The sequence below is a fragment of the Bombina bombina genome, chromosome 5 (assembly GCF_027579735.1).
Source record: "Bombina bombina isolate aBomBom1 chromosome 5, aBomBom1.pri, whole genome shotgun sequence".
Classification (NCBI taxonomy): Eukaryota; Metazoa; Chordata; class Amphibia; order Anura; family Bombinatoridae; genus Bombina; species Bombina bombina.
The window spans coordinates 758,705,225-758,729,087 of record NC_069503.1 but is presented as its reverse complement, the minus strand read 5'-3'; the positions used below and the strand labels follow the sequence as shown (position 1 = coordinate 758,729,087).

The window sequence follows — 23,863 nt, the reverse complement described above, 5'->3', positions numbered from 1 at the left end:
TTTTCCAAATTTTACAAATTTGACACTTTTGCTTCTTCGGAGGCTGTTTTTGGGAGAAAGGTTCTTCAGGCAGTGGTTCCTTCCGTATAAAGAGCCTGCCTGTCCCTCCCGTCATCCGTGTACTTTAGCTTTGGTATTGCTATCCCAGAAGTAATGATGACCCGTGGACTGACCACACTTAACAGGAGAAGACAAAATTTATGCTTACCTGATAAATTCCTTTCTCCTGTAGTGTGGTCAGTCCACGGCCCGCCCTGTTTTTTATGGCAGGTCTAAAAAAATTTTTAAATTATACTCCAGTCACCACTGCACCCTTTGGCTTCTCCTTTCTCGTTGGTTCTTGGTCGAATGACTGGGTGTGACGTAGAGGGGAGGAGCTATATAGCAGCTCTGCTGGGTGAATCCTCTTGCACTTCCTGTTGGGGAGGAGTTAATATCCCAGAAGTAATGATGACCCGTGGACTGACCACACTACAGGAAAAAGGAATTTATCAGGTAAGCATAAATTTTGTTTTTTTAGCCTAACTTGCAGTGGGAGCAACTAGCAACAGGCTTTTTAAAGACATTTCATATATATTGATTTTAAACGTTTGCTGGCATGTTAAATCGTTTAATTCTCTGAGGTACTTGGTGAAAATTGCTTTGGGCTTTATTTTCCACATGGCTGTCGTTGTTTTAAATTAAAACAGTTTACTGAGCTCCCCTCACTGTTGTAGTGTGAGTGGGAGGGGCCTATTTTGGCGCTTTTACTACGCATCAGAAATTTAGTCACAGTCTGTCTTTTTCTCCCTGCATGATCCAGGACGTCTCCACAGAGCTCAGGGGTCTTCAAAACTAGTTTTAAGGGAGGTAATCACTCACAGCAGACCTGTGAGACTGTGCTTGACTGTGATAAAAACGTTTATATTGTCAATTGTTATACGTTTTTTTCTGATATTAAGGGTTAATCATCCATTGCTAATGTGTGCAATCCTTTGCTAATTTTCATATATATAACTAATCCGGTTCATTGTTATTCAACTGTGATAGTTTTTGTGTGCTTCTTAAAGGCACAGTAACGTTTTTTACATATTGCTTGTAAATTTAGTTGAAAAGTATTTCCAAGCATGCTAGTCTAATTGCTAGTTTGTTTAAACATGTCTGACTCAGAGGAAACTCTCTGTGCAATATGTTCAAAAGCCGAGGTGGAGCCCAATAGAAATTTATGTACTAATTGCATTGATGCTACTTTAAATAAAAGTCAATCTGTACATGTTAAGCAACATTCACCAGACAACGAGGGGGAAGTTATGCCGACTAACTTGCCTCACGTGTCAGTACCTGCATCTCCCGCGCAGGAGGTGCGTGATATTGTAACGCCAAGTACATCAGGGCGGCCATTACAAATCACTTTACAAGACATGGCTAACGTTATGACTGAAGTTTTGTCTAAATTGCCAGAACTTAGAGGTAAACGAGATCACTCTGGGATGAGAACAGAGTATACTGATAATGCTAGGGCCATGTCTGATACTGCGTCACAATATGCTGAGCATGAGGACGGAGAGCTTCATTCTGCGGGTGACGGATCTGATCCAAATAAATTGGATTCAGACCTTTCAAATTTTAAGTTTAAGCTGGAAAACCTCCGTGTGTTACTAGGGGAGGTGTTAGCAGCTCTGAATGATTGTAACACAGTTGCAATCCCAGAGAAAATGTGTAGGTTGGATAAATATTTTGCGGTACCGACGAGTACTGACGTTTTTCCTATACCTAAGAGACTTACTGAAATTATTACTAAGGAGTGGGACAGACCCGGTGTGCCTTTCTCACCCCCTCCTATATTCAGAAAAATGTTTCCAATAGACGCCACCACACGGGACTTATGGCAAACGGTCCCTAAGGTGGAGGGAGCAGTTTCTACTTTAGCTAAGCGTACCACTATCCCGGTGGAGGATAGCTGTGCTTTTTCTGATCCAATGGATAAAAAGTTAGAGGGTTACCTTAAGAAAATGTTTGTTCAACAAGGTTTTATATTACAACCCCTTGCATGCATTGCGCCTGTCACGGCTGCGGCTGCATTTTGGTTTGAGTCTCTGGAAGACACCCTTGACTCAGCGACATTAGATGAGATTTCACTTAAGCTTAAAACCCTTAAGCTAGCTAATTCATTTATTTCCGATGCCGTAGTACACTTAACTAAACTCACGGCTAAGAATTCCGGATTCGCCATTCAGGCACGCAGAGCGCTGTGGCTAAAATCCTGGTCAGCTGATGTAACTTCTAAATCGAAATTACTTATCATACCTTTCAAGGGGCAGACTTTATTCGGGCCCGGTTTGAAAGAAATTATCGCTGATATTACGGGAGGTAAAGGCCATGCCCTGCCTCAGGACAGAGCCAAACCTAGGGCTAGACAGTCTAATTTTCGTGCCTTTCGTAACTTCAAGGCAGGAGCAGCATCAACTTCCTCTGCTCCAAAACCGGAAGGAGCTGTTGCTCGCTACAGACAAGGCTGGAAACCTAACCAGACCTGGAACAAGGGCAAGCAGGCCAGAAAACCTGCTGCTGCCCCTAAGACAGCATGAAGGGAGGGCCCCCGATCCGGTAACGGATCTAGTGGGGGGCAGACTCTCTCTCTTCGCCCAGGCTTGGGCAAGAGATGTCCAGGATCCCTGGGCGTTGGAGATCATATCTCAGGGATATCTTCTGGACTTCAAAGATTCTCCTCCACAAGGGAGATTTCACCTTTCAAGGTTGTCAACAAACCAGATAAAGAAAGAGGCGTTTCTACGCTGTGTACAAGACCTTTTACTAATGGGAGTGATCCACCCTGTTCCGCGGTCGGAACACGGACAAGGGTTTTACTCAAATCTGTTTGTGGTTCCCAAAAAAGAGGGAACCTTCAGACCAATATTGGATTTAAAGATCCTAAACAAATTCCTAAGAGTTCCATCATTCAAGATGGAAACTATTCGGACAATCTTACCCATGATCCAAAGAGGTCAGTACATGACCACAGTGGATTTAAAGGATGCTTACCTTCACATACCGATTCACAGAGAACATTACCGGTATCTAAGGTTTGCCTTCCTAGACAGGCATTACCAGTTTGTAGCTCTTCCCTTCGGGTTGGCTACGGCTCCAAGAATCTTTACAAAGGTTCTGGGCTCTCTTCTGGCGGTACTAAGACCGCGAGGAATTTCGGTAGCTCCGTACCTAGACGACATTCTGATTCAAGCGTCAAGCTTTCAAACTGCCAAGTCTCATACAGAGTTAGTACTGGCTTTTCTAAGGTCGCATGGGTGGAAAGTGAACGAGGAGAAGAGTTCTCTCTTACCACTCACAAGAGTTCCCTTCTTGGGGACTCTTATAGATTCTGTAGAAATGAAAATTTACCTGACAGAGGACAGGTTAACAAAGCTTCTAAATGCTTGCCGTGTGCTTCATTCCATTCAACACCCGTCAGTGGCTCAATGCATGGAGGTAATCGGCTTAATGGTAGCGGCAATGGACATAGTTACTTTTGCACGCCTGCACCTCAGACCGCTGCAATTGTGCATGCTAAGTCAGTGGAATGGGGATTACTCAGATTTGTCCCCTACGCTGAATCTGGATCAGGAGACCAGAGATTCTCTTCTATGGTGGCTTTCTCGGCCGCATCTGTCCAGGGGGATGCCGTTCAGCAGACCAGACTGGACAATTGTAACTACAGACGCCAGCCTTCTAGGTTGGGGCGCTGTCTGGAATTCCCTGAAGGCTCAGGGATCATGGACTCAAGAGGAGAGTCTCCTTCCAATAAACATTCTGGAATTGAGAGCAGTTCTCAATGCCCTACTGGCTTGGCCTTAGTCAGCAACTCTGAGGTTTATCAGGTTTCAGTCGGACAACATCACGACTGTGGCTTACATCAACCATCAGGGAGGGGCAAGAAGTTCCCTAGCGATGATGGAAGTCTCAAAGATAATTCGCTGGGCAGAGTCTCACTCTTGCCACCTGTCAGCGATCCACATCCCAGGAGTGGACAACTGGGAGGCGGATTTCCTAAGTCGCCAGACTTTTCATCCGGGGGAGTGGGAACTTCATCCGGAGGTCTTTGCCCAAATACTTCGACGTTGGGGCAAACCAGATATGGATCTCATGGTGTCTCGCCAGAACGCCAAGCTTCCTCGTTACGGGTCCAGGGACCCGGGAGCGGTCCTGATAGATGCCTTGACAGCACCTTGGACCTTCAGGATGGCTTATGTGTTTCCACCATTCCCGATGCTTCCTCGTTTGATTGCAAGGATCAATCAGGAGAAAGCATCAGTGATTCTAATAGCACCTGCGTGGCCACGCAGGACCTGGTATGCAGATCTAGTGGACATGTCATCCTGTCCACCTTGGTCTCTGCCTCTGAGACAGGACCTTCTAATTCAGGGTCCTTTCAAACATCAAAACCTAATTTCTCTGAAGCTGACTGCATGGAAATTGAACGCCTAATTTTATCAAAGCGTGGATTTTCAGAGCCAGTAATTGATACCTTAATACAGGCTAGGAAACCTGTTACCAGGAAAATTTACCATAAGATATGGCGTAAATACTTACACTGGTGCGAATCCAAGGGTTACTCATGGAGTAAGGTTAGGATTCCTAGGATATTGTCCTTTCTACAAGAAGGTTTAGAAAAGGGTTTATCTGCTAGTTCGTTAAAAGGACAGATCTCAGCTCTGTCCATCCTTTTACACAAGCGTCTGTCAGAAGTTCCAGACGTTCAGGCTTTTTGTCAGGCTTTGGCCAGGATTAAGCCTGTGTTTAAATCTGTTGCTCCGCCGTGGAGCTTAAACTTAGATCTTAATGTTTTACAGGGTGTTCCGTTTGAACCCCTTCACTCCATTGATATCAAGCTGTTATCTTGGAAAGTTCTGTTTTTAATGGCTATTTCCTCGGCTCGTAGAGTCTCTGAGTTATCGGCCTTACATTGTGATTCTCCTTATCTGATTTTTCATTCAGACAAGGTAGTTCTGCGTACAAAACCTGGGTTTTTACCTAAGGTAGTTTCCAATAAGAATATCAATCAAGAGATTGTTGTTCCATCATTGTGTCCTAACCCTTCTTCAAAGAAGGAACGACTTCTGCACAATTTAGATGTAGTCCGTGCCCTGAAATTTTATTTACAGGCAACTAAAGATTTTCGACAAACTTCTTCCCTGTTTGTCGTTTATTCTGGACAGAGGAGAGGTCAAAAAGCATCTGCTACCTCTCTATCCTTTTGGCTTCGTAGCATCATACGTTTAGCCTATGAGACTGCTGGACAGCAACCTCCTGAAAGGATTACAGCTCATTCTACGAGAGCTGTGGCTTCCACTTGGGCCTTTAAGAACGAGGCCTCTGTTGAACAGATTTGCTAGGCTGCAACTTGGTCTTCTCTTCATACTTTTTCCAAATTTTACAAATTTGACACTTTTGCTTCTTCGGAGGCTGTTTTTGGGAGAAAGGTTCTTCAGGCAGTGGTTCCTTCCGTATAGAGATCCTGCCTGTCCCTCCCGTCATCCGTGTACTTAGCTTTGGTATTGGTATCCCATAAGTAATGATGACCCGTGGACTGACTACACTTAACAGGAGAAAACATAATTTATGCTTACCTGATAAATTCCTTTCTCCTGTAGTGTAGTCAGTCCACGGCCCGCCCTGTTTTTTAAGGCAGGTCTAAATTTTTTAATTATACTCCAGTCACCACTGCACCCTATAGTTTCTCCTTTCTCGTTTGGTTCCTGGTCGAATGACTGGGTGTGACGTAGAGGGGAGGAGCTATATAGCAGCTCTGCTTGGGTGATCCTCTTGCACTTCCTGTTGGGGAGGAGTTAATATCCCATAAGTAATGATGACCCGTGGACTGACTACACTACAGGAGAAAGGAATTTATCAGGTAAGCATAAATTATGTTTTTATTTATTTATTTTACCACTTCACTGTTTATAACCGCTTCCCATGCGGTAGTTGAATTTCTAAGTGCGACGTGCATTGTGGGCGGGGCCTATTTTCGCACCTCAGTTGCGCAGTTTACTCTGAAGGAGACAGCAGACATTAGCTCCGGTTGGGCCCTATCTGTGTTTTACACTATCCGGATTGGTGTCGATTCATTTGGCAGTTCTCTGGGGGTAGGTAGGCGCCACAGCAGAGCTGTGGCGAGGTGCAGCGGTCATTATTTAGAAAATTGTATTATTTTTTTTATTTAATGTTCCTGTAGAGAGTAAACTCAATTGTTGCATGTGGATGCAATAATTTTTGGCAAACTTATATATCCATACATAGGTTTTAAACGTTCATAGACGTTTTCAAGTGTGTTTGGGAAAAAATTGTGTGCTTTTATTTTTTAAAGGCACAGTACTCGTTTTTTTGCAAAATTGTTTTTGTTAATAAACTATTTACCAACTGTTGTGGTTATTACTACTTTGTTCAACATGTCTGACATTGAGGAAACTCATTGTTCTATATGTTTAGAAGCCATTGTGGAACCCCCTCTTACATTGTGTACCTCTTGTACTGATAGAGCCTTACACTGTAAGGAACATATTTTAGGAAATGAAAGTGTGTCTAAGGATGATTCTCAGTCTGAAGAGAATCAAGATATGCCATGTAATTTTCCTCAAGTGTCCCAACTTTTAACACCCACACAAGTGACACCTAGTACATCTAGTACATCTAATTATTTTACTTTGCAAGATATAGCTACAGTTATGTCAACTACTCTCAATGAGGTATTTTCTAAACTGCCAGGTTTGCAGGGTAAACGCAGTAGGCCAGGTATTAAGTAAATACTGAACCCTCTGATGCTTTATTAACTATTTCCAATGTACCCTCACAATGCTCTGAATTGGGGGTTAGGGAATTATTGTCTGAGGGAGAAATTTCAGATTCAGGGAATATATTACCTCAGACAGATTCGGACTTAGCATCCTTTAAATTTAAACTTGAACACCTTCGTCTGTTACTCAGGGAGGTCCTAGCAACTCTGGATGATTGTGAACCCATTACAATTCCTCCAGAAAAATTGTGTAAGATGGATAAATATCTAGAAGTTCCTACTTACACTGATGTTTTTCCGGTTCCCAAAAGAATTTCGGAAATTGTTAGAAAGGAATGGGATAGACCAGGTATACCGTTCTCTCCCCTCCTAATTTTAAGAAAATGTTTCCCATATCAGATACCATTAAGGACTCTTGGCAAACGGTCCCTAAGGTGGAGGGACAATATCTACTCTAGCTAAGCGTACAACTATACCTATTGAAGATAGTTGTGCTTTCAAAGACCCTATGGATAAAAAATTAGAGGGTCTTCTAAAGAAATTATTTATTCACCAGGGTTTCTTGTTACAACCTGCTGCCTGCATTGTTCCAGTAACTACGGCCGCGGCTTTCTGGTTTGACACCCTTGAAGAGTCTCTGAAAGTAGAGTCGCCTCTAGACGACATTTTGGACAGAATTAAAGCTCTCAAACTAGCTAATTCTTTTATCACTGATTCTGTTTTTCAGATTACTAAATTAGCAGCAAAAAATGCAGGTTTTGCAATATTGGCGCGCAGAGCGCTATGGTTAAAATCGTGGTCTGCTGATGTATCAGAGGCTTGACAAAAGCTCTGCTAAGAGCTGAAACGTTGCCGGAACTACTTTCTTCACACTATTGTGGCTCACTAAGGACACCGTACTCCAGGAAACACTGAAGCAACAAACGGACATCACACAGCTGAGGGTGGAATTCCAGAGTGTCCAGGGGAGAGGAGCTCGGCGGCTTTCTTCCCATCACACACAGAGGATTCCCAGAGATGTTTCATGCTGGCGGTATAACCGCTACACTGGATTACAGAAACACTTGGAGCTCCTGAACAAATTAAGGTACTGTTTCTCCACGGCTATAACCTGCGCAGGATTGCCGTTTTACACCAATCCTAAAACTTTGAAATTGAATTGAGCATCATTGTTGCAGCTCATTGTTATTTTGCTTAAATAACCAGGATTCGTTTTCTCTCTTCAGTACTGCTTTTTTGCTTCCTTAACCCTGTCTGCAGCAGAGACTAAGTATTTTGAAGTGTCTTTAGAGGTCTCCTCTCTACATAGATAGGTCACTTACAGAGAATTACTCATTTTATATAAACAAGTTTTTATGCATTTATTTATGTACATTTAGTATTGCCTTTTTATATTGATCTCATTGTATGAATTATTTCGCTTACAACTCTTTTAATACATTTAGTAAAGTCTAATTAAATTATATTTTAGCATTCATTTCAATTGGCTGTTGTTTTTTTCTTGATCATTTACCTATCATTTGTTAAAATATTTTTTTTATATTTATTAGGACATAATCAACTGATATATTTTTTTGACTTGCCCTTTAAGGCACCCACAGTACTTGCTTTTTCACTTCAATATTCCTTTTGCTAGTTTGTAGGGAACTAGTATCCATCTGTGGTGCTGGTCCTTGCTGTTGGATTTATAGCGCAAGAAGTTTAATCTCTTTTCCAATTTAATCAGAATTAAGCCTGTGTTTAAATCTCTTGCTCCACCATGGAGTCTGAATTTAGTTCTTAAAGGGACATTAAACACTTGACTGCTAAAAATAATTAAAACTAACTTCTACTGTGTAATAATAAAAAACTGAGTACAGCTCTTTATGCTGTAACTTCAGCTTACACAAAACATTTCAAGAAAATTGTTTCTATTACTATACATATCTAGGGCTTGATGCAGCTATATATGCCACCATATTTTAACAGCACAGTAGTCACATGACACACACTTCATATCTCCCTAGAGTACCTATAATGTGTGCATATAAAAAAACACAGCAGCACTCAATGTTATGCAGACAGAGGTTGTCCTGCAGTTTATGTTATAAATCTGTTACAGGAATAAAAGATTTTATTATATTTTTGTATGCAAACAAAGCTTACTTTTTCAAATGTTACCACTGAATTCCTAATGTGTGTGACTGTACATAGCACTCGGCAGGGTTATAAATGTAAATCATTTTCTTCTCTGAGTCTGACAACAAGCTCCGGTCTGGAGAGGGAGGGGCCGAGGGGGGAGAGAGAGCAGAGAGACTCCGTGAAGAAAATAGACTAAATAACTCATGCTGGAAATACTTTTTACTGGAGATTTGTTCTATGGAATATTTTATTTTCATACATCTACATCACATATATACAGTAATATATGTAATGCAGATGTATGAAAATAAAATATTGCATAGAACAAATCTCCAGTAAAAAGTATTTCCAGCATGAGCTATTTAGTCTATTTTCTTCACGGAGTCTCTCTGCTCTCTCTTCCCCCTCGGCCCCTCCCTCTCCAGACCGGAGCTTGTCAGACTCAGAGAAGAAAATTATTTACATTTATAACCCTGCCGAGTGCTATGTACAGTCACACACATTAGGAATTCAGTGGTAACGTTTGAAAAAGTAAGCTTTGTTTGCATACAAAAACATAATAATAAAATCTTTTTTTCCTGTAACATATTTATAACATAAACTGCAGGACAAGCTCTGTCTGCATAACATTGAGTGCTGCTGCTGCTGTGTTCTTCATCTGCACAAGTCACATGACTGCTGTGACCCAGTGTAACATGCGTTCTAATATGGCACCTTACATGGGAGAAAAATGCACCTTATTAGCATTCATCTTCAAATCGATTTTTTTCAACACTTAGGGGTAAGGTGAACAAATAAACTAGACAGTAGTGATTACTTGATTTTAATTCATAATAAAACATACTTTTTAATGATTTTTATCAGGTGTTTAGTGTCCCTTTAAGGTTCTTCAAGGGGTTCCGTTTGAACCATGCATTCCATAGATATTAAACTGTTATCTTGGAAGGTTTTATTTTTAGTTGCTATCTCTTCTGCTCGAAGAGTTTCTGAGCTTTCTGCTTTACAATGTGATTCGCCTTATCTTATATTTCATTCTGATAAGGTGGTTTTACGTACTAAACCTGGATTCCTTCCTAAGGTTGTTTCAGATAAGAATATTAATCAGGAAATTGTTGTTCCTTACTTGTGTCCTAATCCTTCTTCTAAGAAGGAACGTCTATTACATAACTTGGATGTGGTTGGTGCTTTAAAGTTTTACTTACAGGCGAACAAGGATTTCAGACAAATATCCTCTTTTTGTTGTTTATTCTGGAAAATGTAAAGGTCAAAAAGCTACGGCTACCTCTCTCTCTTTTTGGCTGAAAAGCATCATCCGCCTGGCATATGAGACTACTGGACAGCAGCCTCCTGAAAAAATGACGGCTCATTCTACTAGAGCAGATTTGTAAGGCTGCGACTTGGTCCTCCCTTCATACTTTTTCCAAATTTTCCAAATTTGATACTTTTGCTTCTTCTGAGGCTATTTTTGGGAGAACGGTTCTTCAAGCAGTGGTGCCTTCCGTTTAGGTTCCTGTCTTGTCCCTCCCTTTCATCCGTGTCCTAAAGCTTTGGTATTGGTATCCCACAAGTAAGGATGAAACCCATGGACTCGGCATATCTTGTAAAAGAAAAGGAAATTTATGCTTACCTGATAAATTGGGACAAAAATTGGGGATATAAATCTCCAAAAAAATGTACACTTGGTTAGCACTCTAATTCCCTAATCTGGAATTTTTAACTGAGTTACAAGATTGCGGTTCATATGGATTGAATTAAAACATAACTTTTATTAAACTATGTATTAAAATAAATGGAATGGACAATACATTTAAAAACCCAGGAATGATTCAACTAATAAAGGAATTTTGGACAGAGTTATAATTAACCATGTAAATAGCTGCTATAATGTAAATAGCACGTATAAATAACTATAAATAAAGGGGAGGTTGGGAGTAAAATGGGCTCCTTATAGTGTTATATTAGTTTTAATTTTCAGGAAATTTTTGATTCTGTTATTTAAATGATGACTTATTTGTAACTACTAAATGCAGCGGTATACCGGTGGCTCACTTAGTCTTTGCCGTTAATACTTAACTAACAAGCCAGACTTAATGGCTTTTATTTAACAAACATTACGGCGAGTAACGCTGCGAAGACACATTGAAATAAGATATTATTGTGGGAGACTGATTTAAACCACAGACAATCAGTTTTCAAGGTGGTTAAATTATTACTATTACTGTTGGTAGTCACTGACATTGTATCATTGTTTGTGTCAGTTTTCTATTAGCAATGAACTAACTCCCAAAAAAGAAAAAACTTAGTATCCTTATTGACACGCTGTTATTGAGATACTCCAAGCAACTAAGTGGTTACTAACTCAAAACTTTTTGCTTTGGCTTTGTTAATCTAATTTATGGCTGAAGTATACTTATTTGCAGCAAAACAACGGAGCTGCAGTGGGTGACTTTGATAATATTGAATTAACAAGTCACATTTATTGACCTATATAAATCATTTTATATCTTACTGTAGGCTCCTTATAAAAGATACATCTATATTACAAATATTAGAGACCTACTTAGACGATATGATAGTATAATAGGTCAATAATCATGACCAAAGTTTACTTCTATTATATTCAGCTGCTTAGTTTACAGAGGAGCTATATATATCTGATGAATAGGGATTTACCATCTCCAGTTCCACAAATAAGGCATATCAGCAATCCACTTGTTGTGCCATAAGAGCTGCAGTGAATACTTAATGGTCTACCAGAACTTGGAATAATTCAGAGACTTAAAGAACCATAAATACACTATAGCAATTTGGATATCAGCCAGATTCTTGAATATTTTTTACGGTAGCCACTAGTAGACTGATGACACCCATATAAAGGTGTTTAACAATATGTGTAAAATTCATTAACTCAGGGTATACTATCAGCTCACTGAATCAAGTTATCAGTTATAAAGTTTATACAATTGAGACATTAATATCAGTACTGGGGTCAACCAATATTTAGCTCAGTGTACCCATTTGGGGATAATTTTGAATGAGCATTAATATTACACTGAACCCCATATTAAAGTATATTGTATACCACATGATACCATAACCACCACACTACACAGCCTGATATTGTCTTAAGAATACTTACTGTGGGGGGCGGAGCCAGCAGAATAACTAGCAAGACGTGTAGTGACTGAGCTCTCCTTGCAAAAGCGGTATTTTAGCCTTTTTTAGCTAGATACACCTAGCGAATTTGCTCACAAACCACCTGGGGCAACTAGTGACACTACCCGGAGCAGATCCCTGTCCGATTTTTCAGTCAATTTTGACCGCAAAATTAGACTGCCCAGGAGAACCGGACCGCTTCCCAGGAAAGACCGCGGCTGCGGCCTACACCGGCACTCGATACCAGGCCTGAAGAAATAAAAGTGTACCTGGTGGCAACAATACACCTTGTAGACTTACCGGACCTACAATAACCCTAGGAGAGAGGGGAAGCACCGACTGGATTCTGCTTTTTTCCACTTTGGCAGATGTGGTGACCCCCGCAGCATCCCACGTGGCGGCCTGTAAGTAGTGAGTTCCTTGCGGCTCCTATAAGAGACACATAGACTGTGACTATTGTATCCAAATCGCTATGTATATTACCCCCCTCTAAGATACAGTCCACAGGCAATTGCTCACACAGACTTTTTCACAGCGGCCTTTTAACACTGTCACTGCCCTATATACCCTGGACACCTCTGAAGTTCGCTGCAGCTCACTTCTCCCTCATGCTTACTTGCAGCCCCTCAGAAGCCCGCACTAACAGAATTCTCAGTACCTACTGACCACAATAAGGGCCCGGCACTACTCACTATCCTTATTATAACTGCTCTTCACTAGTCCCCCCCCCACCCTTTCCTGCAGGAGCGGGGTACCTGTGGGTCATACCCCCCAACCTTTTACCGACTTCGCTGATAGGAGGCATATCCCCGGGGGGGAGACAGTGCTTGCAGAAGGCTTAACTCTGTTAATTGCTTTTTCCTCATCCTGAAACTGCTTGAAACAAAGGAAGCTCTCACTATAGGCCGCCACTGGGCGAAGTACAACCATATGCCGGTTCTAATCTTAAACTAGTCGATCCACATGGCTCACAACATGCACTAGGAGACAGGGGTCCTTAGGGCCGAGGCATAAAATGGAACATAAAGGAATATGATCTAAGAAACTAAGAGATCTCTACCCAATCATATCATTTCATATTGGAGTACTTCTACTGAACCCCCACTTCCTTTATCATGCCACAAGGGTCTAGAAGAAAAACCGCTAATCCCTCAGAGTATAGGAAATCGGTGGTAGACCACTTTAAAGTCAAACCTACTCTGGGAAAACCTGCAACCGATCCTGACACTCCACAGCAATTGCTAGGAAACGGCTGTGATATGGCCGAAGCTGCTAACATTGAGAGCAGTATCCCTGACTCTGTAGCCTCAGATATTGTCACTACCCTTACTCAGAGGATGAATTCTCTCCAAGATTCCCTTACAAAAGCTATTAAGAGCTCCACGGCAGACCTCAGGCGAGATATTGGCGTTATTAGTGAACGCATTGATGTCCTGGAAAAAAAACAAGAGGACTTAACAGTTGAACAGGGAAACTTGGCTAACCACTCTCAAGTTCTAGTGGACATGCTAGACACAGTTGAAGCTAAGATGGCGGATATGGAAGACCGCTCCCGCAGAAACAACTTAAGATTTAGAGGTGTACCTGAAGAGATTACCCCAACTGATCTTGGCAAATACCTTCTTGAACTGTGTGAAATACTCCACCCTCCAGGTTTCCCCAACGAGACCCTGATAGACAGAGCGCACAGACTCCCCAGGGGGAGGAATGTCTCAGCAGAGAAACCAAGGGATGTGATAGCCAGATTCCACTACTTCACATACAAAGAACAAATTCTTAGAGCCATGTTTCTTCGCCCCACTCTACCAGCCAAATTTGCCTCTATACAAATATTTCCAGATCTGTCTCAATTTACGATGCAAAAGAGAGGCACATTCCGTGAAGTGACAAAGACATTGAGACAGATGGGAATTAAATATAGGTGGGGATACCCTACTAAACTTCTGATTCAAAAAGATGGAAGATTCTACACAGCGGATACCCCAGACAAAGGCCTCTTCCTTCTCAAGGGATGGACCAAGTTCCCCAACCAATTTGGAGAAAATAGCTCCCTTATCCCTCAGGATATGGAACTCAACACTACCCCCTCCTCTATCCTAAGACCATCTGCATTTGAATGGAGGCCCCTTGCTCAGAGAAGTACCCCTTCTAAAAGACAGAACTTAGCACCTCAGCAACTATCATCAGATAGGGTAGAAGAATCCTCAGGAGATGAAGACTGATAAGTATATCCTTTGCTACTAAATGCTTTTTGTTATATTGTTTTGCAGGGGGGATGTTTTATTTGCTCCCTAGTTATGCAACTGTTATGAAAGGGGGAATGTTAAACTACAGGACTAGAGACATTGGATCCTGATTGAAGATAAGTTTCATGGGCACATACATATTATAAGAGACTTCCTACCTCAGGAACCGTGCTCCTGACTCAGCTTTAACTGTGAAAATATCTGAGTACTACATACCTTTCTTGCAATGCTTAGATTTCCTATTGCTGATAATGTAAATGCTAGAATTCTTTTCATTGTTTGCAGTGTCTACAGTCCTTATGTGTTACTCTTGATATTGATTGCATGTACTGTCATAAGAGACTTCCTGCCTCAGGACTCATCCTCCTGCTTTGGCATTGACTGTGAAAATGTCAGAGTAATACATACCTTTCTTGCAATGCTCAGGTTTATTCTTTATCTGTGTTTACAGTTTTCATGTGTTACTCTTGATATTTATTACATGTACTGTCATAAGAGACCTTCTGCCTCAGGATTCATCCTCCTGGTCTGGCTTCGACTGTGAAAATGTCAGAGTAATACATACCTTTCTAGCAATGCTTAGGTTTATTTCTTATCATCTCTGTTACTTGTTGCAAATTTCAATGAATCCTATATGGAAGGTATATATGGGGATACGCTGCAAAGATATGGACACGCAATAAGAGACTATCCCATTTTGCCCTATTGCTGATAACGAAAATGCTTGAATTTTTTCTTTCTCTTGCAATGTTTACAGTTATTCTGTGCTACCCTTGACACTGATTATATGCACTGTTTATCATAACTCACAAGCCCTATGTTTATTATATGTTACATTTGTCTAGAGATTTGAGACAGGTAATTCCTAACCAACCTAACAGTCTCTACAAGAGATAAAATATTACTATCTCTGTTCCAAAGTACGTATAATTTCCCAGGACCTTAACTCCCGCACCCTATTCCCTAGACACCCATACTTGCTTTAATAGCTCTCAGCCCATAGTACCCTACAATTATATTCAAACCTAGCATACACCCACTAGGTACTAATAGAGACACATAAGCCGTTGAATATGCGAATGGGTATGTTAAGATGGATGTGATAGGAAGGATATGTTTCATCACATGACTAGAGCCTGTTAGCCTCAGTCGGAGAGTCTCGTTTGATAAGGCATAACTTATTGAGTCCTAAAGTAAATGCTATAAGACAAGTCCTAAGCATATCTGACAAAAAGGCTTTACTAGATCCCCTCTAGTTCCCTATTGCCTATATGAGTTAATTATTAATTAAGATATATTAGTTTTGCACCTGTGAGTATAGATTAGCCTAAATATCCATAGATAAGCCACATAAGAGATGCGAGATCAGAACAGAAACACCTGACCTTGGCAATTAAGATGCCATTATGCACTTAAATGTAGTTTCGCAGGTTTTGGTTATACAGAGTGAAGCTACTATGACCCATACCAGATGTTAGATCAGAACAGAAACACCTAACCTAGGCAACAAAGATACCATTATGTGCTAAAATATAGTTGGTAGGTTCTAATTACACAGACTGAAGCTATTATGATTACTGTGATCCTTCACCATTTTCTCTCGCATTTATGATTGAAAGATATTGTTTTGATCAGATAAAGTTTTTACATGACCTTCAGGACAGCACACTGAACCATTAATATCTCATTTTTCTCTCCTTGACATATGCACTTTTAATCATTTACGGTTAAACCCTATACAGGAACACCTTTTTCTTCTTTCCTCATGACCTATAGAATGATACTAATTTATACAGTTACACCTCGATAAATATACATAGAATTGACCCTGCTTATCAGGGAAGCGATGCACATTACTGTTTCTCTTTCCCCCTCCCCCCCCCCCCCCCCCCCCCCCTCTTACAGACTTTGCCTCGGCCCGAACCCCATCTCCTCTCTCCTCTCCCCGATTTTCAGTTTTTCTTTCTCTTTTTTCTTACTCTTTTGGACATTGGTTAATGCAGTCGTAGGACTGTATCTCTCCACCCCCCCCAAGGGTAACACCATAGCTTACCGAAAGTAAGCACAAGAACACAGATTCAATCGCACTCACTAAGTGACCTACTTTTCATATTTTCATAACTTATAAACAGACGATAACCACCAGCCCACACTCATTACTGCTCTCAGACTACTAACAACGGCTATTTAACTTCCCTTCTTCCTCCTTCCTCACCCTTTAGATCCCCCCCCCCCTTTTTTTTTTTCCCTTCGCGATGAACCCTGGTCTTAAATTTGTCTCCCTCAACACGAAGGGACTTAACTCGCCAGAGAAGCGAAGTATGGTACAAACTTACTTAAGGAAGCTCCAGTGTGATGTTTCCTTCCTTCAGGAGACGCATTGGTCTTCAACTAATACTCCAATATTGAAATCTAGACACTTTCCGGTGGTCCTTAATTCCACCTACCATGAAAAAACCAGAGGTGTCTCAATTTGCATCAGTGCAAGAGTTGCATTTCAACCACAACATATAGAAATGGATCCAGAAGGGAGGTTTCTTTTGGTGGTTTGCAAACTGAACTCACACCTCTTCACTCTAGTAAACTTGTATGCCCCTAACCAAGGTCAGATAACCTTCCTCCGCACAATGCTGCATCTTATCGATGGCCTGAAGCAAGGCACATTAATTCTAGGAGGAGATTTTAATCTAGTCTGGGACCCCCATACGGACAAAAAACTCCCGAAAGATAGAGTTTTAGACAACTACTCTAGATCTACAGCTCCTAAATTTCAAAACCTGATATACCAGTCTGAGCTCTATGATGTGTGGAGGGCATGTCACCCTGACTCACGAGATTACACGTATTTTTCTCCCCCTCACCGATCATACTCGAGATTGGACTACTTCTTTGTCGACTCCTGGTCTATGAACAACATCACAAACTCTAGCATATGCAGCTGTCCATGGTTAGATCATGACGCTGTTACAATGTCTATTGACATTGAGAGATCCGCACTGGCTAGACCGTCATGGAGGCTCCCGAGGTTTCTCTGGGAGGACATCTCTTTTGTCACAGAATTGGTCGACAAGGTCGAGGAATTTTTAGACACTAACAGACCCAATCAGACTTCGCACCAAATCAGGTGGGCAGCATTAAAGGCGTACATCAGGGGATTCTGTATTGCAAAGGCATTGAATATCAAAAAAAAATTGGGGGCCCCGCTAGGCAAGCTCACTTGCGACCTACGGGCGAAAGAAAGGCAAAACAAACTAATGCCTACAGCTAGCCTATCCACTGAGATTTTGAATTTGAAATCACAGATTAAAAACCTGGAAGTGGGAAAATTTAAGCGAGCCCTTTTGAGATTCAAAATGATTATGTACTCAAAAAGCAACAAAGCAGGCTCGATGCTTGCAAATAAACTGAAGCAGAAACTAGCTAGCTCCCGAATACCATACCTCGTCCTTGAAGGTCAAAAAGTACATGCTCCTGAAGACATAGGAAAGGCTTTTGCCGACTTTTATGAACGCCTGTACAACATCAACTCTCATGAGACACCCAGAGTGATGTCTCCTCCGGATATCTCCTCCTTCTTACAGAGACTAGGCCTACCCAAACTCTCAGAGGAAGACAAGGTTAAGCTAACTGAACCTATTACTGAAATGGAACTCGGAATAGCAATTAAACAGTTGAAGACTGATAAAGCCCCGGGCCCGGATGGGTTTCCGGGGCAATTGTACAAAAAATTACAAACGCAACTCAAACCTGTACTCTGTCAAGCGTACAACGAAATCAGAACTGAAGGACAGATACTACAAGAATATCTTGAAGCAACTATAGTTGCGATCCCAAAGCCGGGTAAAGACCCGACCCTTTGCGGCAATTTCCGTCCCATTTCACTTATTAATGTAGACACAAAATTATATTCTAAAATTCTCGCGGAAAGGCTGTCTCCCCTGCTGCCGGGATTAATCAACACAGACCAGGTCGGATTCGTGAACGGCCGGCAGGGCCCGGACAATACGAGACGACTGATTTCCGTCTTTTCCGAGGCGAAGAGACGAGCTGTCCCCCTTCTGGCCCTGTCACTAGACGCTGAAAAAGCGTTTGACAGGGTCAGATGGGAGTATATGTGGAGAGTCTTGGACACGTTTGACTTCCCACCCGAAGCCATAACCATGATCAAAGTCTTGTACTCTAATCCAAGTGCCAGAGTAAGAGGGTTGGGCTTCTGCTCTCCTCCCTTCAATATTTCCAATGGTACCAGGCAAGGCTGTCCACTATCCCCCTTGCTATTCGCCCTGGTCATGGAACCATTGGCAGAACTGATTCGGATGTCGCCTGTCATTGAGGGATTACCAGTAAGCACCAGTCAGGAAAAGATTGCTCTGTATGCGGACGACGTTACTCTCTTTCTCACAAACCCCCAAAGTTCAGTCCCGGCAGTTTTCACTGCCCTAGAACAATTTAGCCTTCTGAGCTATTACAAAATAAACGTCTCAAAAACAGAGGCATACAGTATTAACTTGCCCGAAGACCAACTCCTGAGCCTACGTGAAACGTATGACTTTCACTGGTCTACAACGTCCCTCAAACATCTAGGTGTTCACTTAAGTGCAGACCTAGACGTCATCCTCTCTTTAAACTTTGACGCCCTCATCATGGAGTTGCGATCCTTAACACACAGATGGGATTTCAGAGAAATCTCTTGGATGGGCCGCATCGCCACGGTGAAAATGTCACTGCTTCCTAAAGCGCTGTACCTATTCCGATGTCTCCCATTGAACATCCCGCATGGCACATTACAACAAATTCACCGAATTTTCTCTAAGTATGTATGGGGGAAAAAGATGCCTAGGATTGGCTACAAAACCATGCAGAGAGAGTTCTCCAAAGGTGGAGTAGCTTTTCCAAATATATTCCTTTACTATGAAGCCGCTAGACTATCACAGATCACGGCTTGGGGCCCGACTAGAGAGGAACCGAAATGGTTCAAAATAGAGGAACTACACCTACCTGAAGGCCTAGACTTACCAAGTATTCTCTGGGTTCATGAACACAAGCAGCTGGTAGATAGAGTTCCTAACCCCATAGTACAACAAAATATCAAAATGTGGCATGTACTTAGACATCATAAGGAGATTGCCCCACATCCCTCACCGATTCACCAGATAAGGGGTCTTCTCTGGGACCTACCGAATATCCATCTTGAGTTTTGGATACAACACAACATAGACATGGTGGAACATCTGTTTTCAAACGGTAAACTTATGACAGTCCATCAAGTACTCGACTTACTAAGCGGTTCTCCCTTATGGCTCTACTTTGAATGCTGTAGGGTACTCAGCTTACTTCGCTCCTGGAAATTTGGCACTCAGACTCTCAGACCCCATTCTAAATGGGAAGAAAGATGGCTGCTTGAGATGGGGACGTGGAAACCCCTCACATTCCACTACAAAGCCATGCTACAAGATCACTCAGAAGGCCTCCCAAGCCAAATCAAAATGTGGTGCAAGGAGTTGGCTTTAATCATATCAGATATAGAGCTGAAAGCAGCGATTGAATTGACAAAAAAAACGATCCATTGTATAACGATCTTCGAAAGTTATATGAAACTAATGCTACAATGGTACAGAGTGCCCACCAAACTGTCGAGAATGTTTCCTAATGTATCTCCCGATTGCTGGAGATCGTGCGGAAGGGTAGGCTCCAATTCCCATATATGGTGGTCATGTCCTAAAATAAAGGACCTATGGAAAGATGTTGAGACACTCTTGCATTCTATGAATCTGACTATACAGCTAACGCCAAGGGTGGCACTCTTCCACATCATGGATAATACTCTCCCCAAATGTAGCAAGCAACTGGTGATCTATGTGATGGCGGCCACCAAACTTTGCATTGCTAGAGCCTGGAAACAGGTTACCTCACCCACGATTTCGGAAGTCTGTGAGGTAATACAATACTTAGCCAACATGGAAAAATTTGCATATAGCTCGTTAGAGCGAATGGAAGTTTACTGGGCAATTTGGGGTGACTGGATTCAGATCCAGTAGACCCATACGGACTCCCGTACCGCTTTTCCTCTCCCTAGGCAGTTGGGACAGGAGATACCGCGCACAAGTAGTTTTTTTTTTTTTTTTCTCCCCTTTCTCCCCCACTCACTCTCTTCATGTCTCCATCTCCACTACCGCGTTCTTTACCCTAACCCCTTCCCCTTTCCTCACCTCTTCTCACCTGAACTTCCCCTCCCCCTCCCATGTGATGACTCCCTCCCTACTAACCCTATAACCTACCCCTTACTCCCAATGCCACTGAATGACCATGTTAAAATACAGACCGACAAAGTAATTGAGAAACGTGGTTACAACTGTCACTTCAACCCTATCACTACGACTCTGGAGTTACACTCCGCTATCCGTGACTTCTAGATACATAGTAGACTCCCCGCATTGACTGAATAGAAGCACAAATATTGCTTACAATATATATAGATGTATATAACTCTGCAATACGCCTAATTGTTATATGTTAATGCTATGTAATTGTTTTGATGTACTTGTGGAAAGTAATTTCTTTCTTTGGTTATCTAACTGTATGTACCTTTTGTTCTTAATAAAGAAAAAATTTAAAACTAAAAAAAAAAAAAAAAAAAAAAAAGAATACTTACTGTATGTATGAATGTTTTAACAATCTTGTGGGTTACTCCCACTAGTATTAGAACTTGATAACGCATAGAATCGGTTGAAATCCCAGTCTAGTTATTTATAAGTGCTATTTACATTATAGCAGCTATTTACATGGTTAATTATAACTCTGTCCAAAATTCCTTTATTAGTTGAATCATTCCTGGGTTTTTAAATGTATTGTCCATTCCATTTATTTTAATACATAGTTTAATAAAAGTTATGTTTTAATTCAATCCATATGAACCACAATCTTGTAACTCAGTTAAAAATTCCAGATTAGGGAATTAGAGTGCTAACCAAGTGTACATTTTTTTGGAGATTTCTATCCCCAATTTTTGTTCCAAGTTTACCAGTACACAGCACCTAACAATGATACTATAGACATAAGTGGGATAGAAGATTTTTTCATCTTCCCCCAAATATAATTGTTATATAAAAGTATCAATAACTATATTCCTTATTTACAATCAGTGGTGCCATTGGGTCCTCCTTTGTTCTATTACCTGATAAATTGATTTCTTTTACGATATGCCGAGTCCACGGCCCACCCTGTCATTTTAAGACAGGATTTATTTTATTTTTCAAAACTTCAGTCACCTCTGCACCTTTTAGCTTTTCCTTTCTCTTCCTATACCTTCGGTCAAATTACTGGGGGAGGAGTTAGGGGAGGAGCTATGTAACAGCTCTGCTGTGGTGCTCTTTGCCATTTCCTGTTAGCAGGAGGTTAATATCCCAAATGTAAGGATGAAACCCGTGGACTCGGCATATCGTAAAAGAAATCAATTTATCAGGTAAGCATAAATTTCCTTTTTCTTGCACAAAAGCAAGAGGTGGTTACTGTCCTTTTTAAGTAGACAGTTTTAAAGGGTCATCGAATGTCTTCCATTTTTACCAAGAATATTCCCCCCTATTTCATTACACTATTCACTTAAAGTGATAGGAAAGTCAAATGAAACTTGCATGAACTAGATAGAGCATATCATTTTAAGATACTTTTAAATTCACTTCTATTTTTTCAAATGTGCTGCGTTCTCTTGGAATCCCTTGTTGAAAAAGAATACGCACATAGCCTACACTAGTGGGAGTTAGATGCTGATTGGTGCCTGCACACATTTGTCTCTTGTGATTGGCTAACTAGATGTGTTCAGCTAGCTGCTGGTAATGCAATGCTACTCCTTGAGCAAATGATAACAAGAGAATGAAGCAAATTTGAAAATAGAAGTAAATGGAAAAGTTGTTTAAAATTGTATGTTCTATCCAAATCATGAAAGAACATTTTGGGGTTTTCTGTCCCTTTTAACAAAGATGTTTTTTTTCTGTTTGGTTGTAATAATGAAAAGCGTACAATATGATGTAGTTCCTCTCTAACTCATATGTCTGTACTGTGTTATGTAAAGATTCAGTAAGAAGAGTTCAGTCAGGATAAAATATTATAACTCTTGATCACATTATGGGTGGCTGTAACACATTTAAAGACAAAGTGATATCTTCCCTTATTTCAAATTTGATATAATTTTGTTGTTTTTTTACCTTTTGTTTATACATTTGTGCTATTTGTATTCAGCTCGGGTTGCTTCTGGTTTTCGTTTTCATGGAATTTCATTACAGTACTGTTCTAAAGTCCAGTGGGCACTAGGAGTGTGGACTTGTTGGGAAGAGTGAGGATTTCATGGGGTGTAATGATAATGGTTAGAACTAACAAGGAAGGTCCTATTTTAAGGTGAGGCTCAATGAACACTGAAGATATTTGAGGTTCTGGATGGAAAGTGTTTTTGTTGAATGCATGTGAAGTTTTCACTATTAATCAACTACTATTGATTACACTAATATATCCAGGGCTGTGAGCTGACTCGCTCTGAAATAAATGGGATATATTTTTATCTAATTTGAATAATCCTGTAAACATTGTAGAGCTAAACTAATTTTCAATATGAAAATACATTCTCTAAGGACACTTTTGATTCTATTCTCTTTAAGTGCTTGCAAACTGATAAATGTAAATAAATCATAATTTTGAATTTTTGTGAATTTCTTCACACACTGGAACATTTTTCTTCTTTTTACGTGAATGACTATGTTACTGAACATATTGCGCAGTGCTGGGCATGGCCTACATTTTAATCTTTTACTTTTATTGTCAAATGTTTAGGGACTGCTAGGCACCCCGGAGACAAAACTTTTTTTCACTTTCTGCGATGAGATTTTTTTAGTGAAAATTTTTCTGCAGGTCATTTTTAAATAAAATAAAATTGTAAATTTGTCAGTTACACTAATGCACCAGATCAATTGCAATGTGTTAGTTAACTGGAGTATAAAGCAATATTTAAAGTTGTATAATCTAGTGCAGTAGTTGAAAATTGCATTGCAAGTTGGCTGCAGACAAAAAAAGTAATTGTAAAATGTCTCTTGAATTAATTTGTTTCCTTTTCTCTTAGTCTAACATAGAAATGTAGTAATAAAAAAGGTGCATTGCTCATACAAACATCTTACATTCAGAGGAAAACAGCTTTGCAGACTGTGGGAAAAGCCTGGGAACAAGCTTGCAAAAATCTCAGAGCCAGACAACAATCAATGCACTGCTGCTTTGTAGCACTACTGCATATTTGACTGTTGTCTTCAAACAGCACTTTGCTCTGGATGCACTGTATTAAGGAAAACTTATACAATGCAGCCAGAAAACAGCTCTGTTGCAGCACTGAAAAGTTAAAGTGCTAACAGTTCCTGTTCTTTCTGCAGACATGCTGCATTTTCTGCGATGACATTTCAGATCACTCTATGTTCTGCCTTAGGGCTAGGCACACTAAAGCATTTGGAGATGGGCCCTTAATGTTCTAAATATATGCTTTTTATAGACCTGCTAAAATGCTGTTAATACATATACTGGTCTGGAGGGTGAGTGAAAT

General features: G+C 40.8%; 1 protein-coding gene across 2 annotated transcripts in view; it reads left to right on the top strand.

Annotated features, from left to right (window-relative positions):
* Positions 1-23,863, top strand: part of ATP9B (ATPase phospholipid transporting 9B (putative)) — a 1,400,042-nt gene that overhangs the window by 226,893 nt on the left and 1,149,286 nt on the right. The window lies entirely within an intron of this gene.